A 5,725-nucleotide genomic window follows, 5' to 3' on the forward strand; every position below is an offset into this window, starting at 1 on the left:
CACTGGGTTTAAATCTGGGACTCTCCACCATTAGACCCTAGAACTGAAGAAGCTTCTCGGATGAGAGGTGAAACGTCTTCAAGCAAGTCCAGACGCTTTTCTTTCCAATCTCCTTAGACTATTAAACACATTGTACTCCTTTTAAAAAGAATTTCTGTTTTTTTCTAAATACTTTAACCATTTTTTTTATTATTTTAACATGGATTTCAACGATTTTAATATTTCAACATATTTTAATAAGTGACCTTTTTAACCTGGTTTCAACAAATAAGTTGATTAATTGAAACAAATAAACCACTTAAAGAAAAGCAGGAAAATGTAAAATAACAACAACAGAAAATATACACATGTACTGAATAATAACCAATAGGCTAACACATAATAAATTTTGGACATCGTATAGATGTCCAGAACTGGTCATGGACCAACGGACCCAATATAGACATGATCTGCACATTTATCTGACGTCCAATGTTTAGTGGGAAGACACTCTTAAACCTTGTGAGAAACCTTCCCAGAAGAGCTGAAGCTGTTATTGCTGCAAAGGGGGGACCAAGATCATACCAAAACGCTGTGGGTTAAGAATGGGATGTCACTCAAGTTCATACGTGTGTGAAGGCAGACGAACTAATACCTTTGGCAATATAGTGTACATAGCTAGACAGATAGATAAAGACTTTTAATCCTGCACAGATGGAATTCATTTGCTATACTGAATTAGAGATGCATTAAAAACAAATAGAAACAAATGAGAAAATAGTTTTCATAAAGCCAACATTTCTAAAAATGCACAAACAAAACAATATGAGTGATTTGTATTGTGTACAATATACAATAAAATACACTCGAATATACAGAGAAGACATACCACAGAGACTGTTTTTATTTGTACCTAAAGTGTAGTGAGATTGATAGTATATGCACTTGTATTATTTAGCAATTATTTATAATTTACATATTTATTAGTGTACAGTTTGATTGCTATTGGGATGAAAGACCTGCAATAACGCTCCATTGTACCCAGTGGCTGTAACAGCCTACTACTGAAGGAGCTACTCAGGGCCTCCACGGTCTTATCCAGGGGCCTCATCTCATCCAGCTTCTATATGGAGTCTAAGGGACTGGCCAGGGCAGAGTTACCTCTCTTCACCAGTCTATTAAGCTGTTTCCTGTCCCTTTATGTACTGCTACCTCCCCCAGCAGACAACCACAAAAAGGATTGCAGAGGCTATCACTGTATCATAAAAGCTCCTCAGTCATGTCCTGCACACTCAAGAAGACCTCAGCCTGCACAGCAGATGGAGCTGACTTTGGCCCTTTTTTTCAGAGGTTGAGTGTTAAAGTGATCACCCAGAAATTTGTACATATTCACCATCGACATCCAAACCTTGCTGCAATGGGTAGTGATTTTCTCTGAACATTAACCACCATCTCCTTCATCTCACTGAGAGTGATGTACAGGTGGCTGTGTATATGATGAGATATCAGTAACACACGCACCATCTCATGGATTACTGACTACCTGACAGTTCGCTGTCTGATTTGGTGATGTGGGCCACAGGAGCTCCACAGGGGATGGGGCTGTTCCCATCCCTGGTCACCTTGGCCACCTCAGACTTTCAGTACAGCTCTGGGTCATGCCACTTACAGAAATAGTTTAACCGTTGTGGAGAGGCTGAATACATTAGTGATGAGTAGGAGAAGTACAAGGCACTAGCAGATGTAGTTAGGGAAGAATCATCTGCCTGTCAATGTGAAAAGCACCACAGAGAGATGATGATTGACTTCAGAAGAAAAAGGTTGGCAACGCAACTCGCAACAGGAGTGTTGATGCGATGGAGGAGTAGGAGTGCCTAGCTGAACCGGAGGAACAGCACAACACTTTCTTAAGGAAGCTAAGGAAGATAATTGAATGTGTGAAGGAAAATGATGGAGCTTTTCTATCACTCACTTGTGGAGGGTGTGTAAAAGAATCTCTGAATTATGGAATAAAGTATTTACATCTCATCATCATTAACCCAGTTTGTTGAGTGTGTGTTTACATCTTGAACTAACAGGTTTTGCTTTATCTAGAAAATCCCAGAGTCAAATCACAAGTTACTACCCGTGACAGAGTGTCTTTTGATTTATTTGATTTTTAATAGAAACCTGACAGATAGATGGATGGTTGGCTGGTTGAGTAGATAGGAACTGCCCACCTTGTATTAACTGACCACAGCAAGATTTTTTTGTTTATGATTTATGGGCTGAAATGTTCAGCAGTTTTTTGCTGACTTTACGTACTGTTGAGTAACAAAAAAGAGACTTGAATATTGTAGTCTGTGAAATACAAGCTGTATACACATCACCGCACAGTGCAGTTTTCTTCAGGAGTGCAAAGGTTAAAATATGTTTGGAAAGAAAATTATTGTTCTGACCCCAGGCAGTTAAAAATGGTAATTTTGTGCTAGAATGAAGGTTACATCAGTGCAAAAAAAGAAATAAAATGTTTCGGTTTAGGCTTCAAAAAAGCAAGAACAGGTTATATCTCCATGACCTGAGGACTGTGCCACCACCTACAAACTGGAGGAGTAAAAGAGCCAAGTAATTTTCTACCTTAATTTTTAGCTTAATCAAAGCTGTGGAGAGAGTCACATTGATTTTGTGACACTCTCCACTTGAGCCTCATTATTGCAGCAAGAGAAACCAATATACTGTCCACTGTATGTGTGATATGCCTCAAGGGCAACGCATGTATTGAGACTAATATTAGTACAAGGACGGACCCTGGAGATTCATTGCATGACATTTATGTACAGCTGAGCACACTAAACCACCCCATCCCACACAAGAGTAAAACCAGATAAAATTGAAAAGAAATATATGAAGGTGATATATTGCATGAATTATGAATGGTTTCATCATTACTCAGTAACTGAAATATTTATTTTCTTGTTGAAACTCTTCCTTTTTTTGGTATATGCGGTTGAAATACAAAGTATTATCTGACCAGTGTCAGCTGGACAGAAAGCATCGAAGCCAAACTATGAGACTGATTAATTTTCTTGATTTAGAAGTTTTATGTTTGCATGTATTCAAATTCTGGGAAGGAACTCAAGAAGAGAGAATATAAACCAGGACAAATTTTAATTCTCACTTTCAACTATGAGAAAATTATGGTCTTAAACACAAGATACTATTCAGGGCAATGAAATGGCTAGAAAAAAAAAAGTGTTATCATTTGTGTTATTTTTTTCCAAGCTGAATGGCAGGAGACTCACAGGTCAGAAATCCAGTCATGTCCACAGTTAAAATAAAGTAAGAAAAGTTTCACTTTATTTCTTTTCCAAAACCTAAATCAAATAAGTATGTGCCTTTTCAGAGTATACATGTTTTTCAAGGTACTTTTCAAGCTAGATTTTCTGAAGCACTTACGATAGTCTGTGGAATTAGTCTGTCTAATTTTTTACCGTCTCTTCATGTAATCCCAGACTTACTTTGTGATGTTAAAACCAGCTCTCTGCAGGAGCCTTGCCATCTGCTGCAGGACTTTTTTTTTCTTCTTGTGACCTAATATACTTTTCTAGTTGCATATTTGGGGTCATTTACATGAAGTAGAATTAATCTCAGAACAGTCAGGTGATTGTAATATAAGATGGATAAGCTTATATGTATAACTGAATGTCACTTAAGCAGTGGAATTAAAATGTAGATATTGTAAATTCTTAACAGATATTATTTTTTGGCAGTCCAAGGAATTAATTTAGTTTAGTTACAGTTTGTCTAATGGAAAATTCATGCAAAGCATAAACCTTTTATACAGAAAATAGTTGTCTTTCTATAATGTAAATAACCCAGTGGGGAAGGTCATCCCATCATCCTATAATATGTAACCTTACATAGACCCAAAGACTAGTTGGAGACCCTGTGGCAACCACCAGTTTCCAGAGAAAAATGTGTATTCTCTGACCAGTTGGCAGGTGCTTAAACGTGGTTGATGGCAGTTGCTGTGAAATTGATTGCTTAAGCTTCAGCCACAACGGTGTAGAGGCCAATCAGTGATCCTCTGGCTGCCATAGGTTTGGGAGTAATTTTTGGAAAGTACTGGCAATTTCTAGGTGAATGCAGTGCCGCACTGAGAAACCTCTTTACAATTTCTTTGGTTGGTTGCAGTTTGTTACAGTCACCTGTAGTTTGCATGGAAGACACTGACTGACCTGCAAAAAGTCGCTACTTGTTGAGCAGTAGTGAAACTGGGAATTCTGACACAAATCAGAAACAAATACATTATACAAATACATTGCACTTTTTCCAGGTTTTCATGTCTGATGCAAACTACAGGTGACCCTGGCAGTCTGCTATCAACTAAAGCGATCACAAAGAGATTTTTTTGTGCAGGACAGTGAGCAACCCCTCACCAACCGGTCAGGAAATACATGCATTTCCCTGTCAGTCGTGGAATATCAGATGGTCACTTTGACGTAACAAATGAGTGAAGTGACTAACAGAAACTTTATTGGACACTTTCGACACTTTACCGTACTATAGAGCAATACCCATACCATTGAGCTTAAAATCTAGTGTATTAGTCACTACTTTTTTAAACAGAATAAAGTCTGCTTCATCTCTTTGTAGTTTTTGGAAATGTGCTTTGATGCCTGTCATAGGAGAAAATTGGCTCCACTCAAGCAGCCTCCACAGTGTATGGCACGATGTTAGGAAGAGCAGTGATAGCCTTCCTTTTTCAAGATCCCTTTTATCCTGAACAAATCTTTCACTTTAACAAGTCCAAAGCCCCTCGAAACAATCACATTTTTCTACCGTGTTTGAAAGATAGTGTCAAGCACTCCCGCAGCATTTTTAATTTGTTCTGTATCTCACAAATACTCTTCTTTTTGACACAAACACTTCAAACTTATATAGGTCAGTCCATAAATCCTTTTTTCCAGTCTGCCTCTTTCCAATGTCCTTGTCCACTTTATTTTTTTCCTTTTGTGAGTAAGTGTCAGTCATGTTTTTTTTATTTGTCAATCACATATCCAGAAAGTTACCCATTCAGTGTTGACACAAAGGCAGATTTTTTTTTTTTTTACAGATAACATTCAATGAAGTTACCAGCTGAGAACTTGTGAGACTTTAATGTACTTGTGCTCTTGCTCAGTTGCGCTCCAAAGTCTCTCACTTCCCTTTATTTTCTAATCAGAGCCCGTTTGAACGGCTCTGGGAGTAGCAGACATTATTGTGTGAAATCCCCAGGTTTTTGACAGCTGTTGAGGGCTGATGTTTTATAGACTTAAGTGACCCAAACTCGCTTCTTTATCTGGCACAAATGTTTTCACCTGTGAACTGAAAAGGGCTTTTCTAATTATCAAGTAACTATTTGACATTAAAAAGTCAAGTACTCTCAGAGTATGAACTGCAAAAAATGAGCATGTGCACAGCTACTGTATGTGAACTGACTATTAAAAAACATGGATGATATATGATGTCTGAGAAATGTAATATTAAATTATAAATGATGTTCTTTCATAAGCAGAGGTATTTCTTCGTGATCAGATGTCTTTGAGTTGCAGTGCATTCCTGTAAAAATACATCTTTTGCAGTGTCTCTTTAAATTCCATTATAATTAATTTCTACTTCATAATGAAATTTTCTGTGATTCTTTACAGCCTCATACTAAAATCTAAAAGTTATTCTGTGTTTTCCCCTCTTATAATTCAGAACGTATTTGTCAGTTTAAATGTAA

The sequence above is a fragment of the Pelmatolapia mariae genome, linkage group LG1 (assembly GCF_036321145.2).
Source record: "Pelmatolapia mariae isolate MD_Pm_ZW linkage group LG1, Pm_UMD_F_2, whole genome shotgun sequence".
NCBI lineage: Eukaryota > Metazoa > Chordata > Actinopteri > Cichliformes > Cichlidae > Pelmatolapia > Pelmatolapia mariae.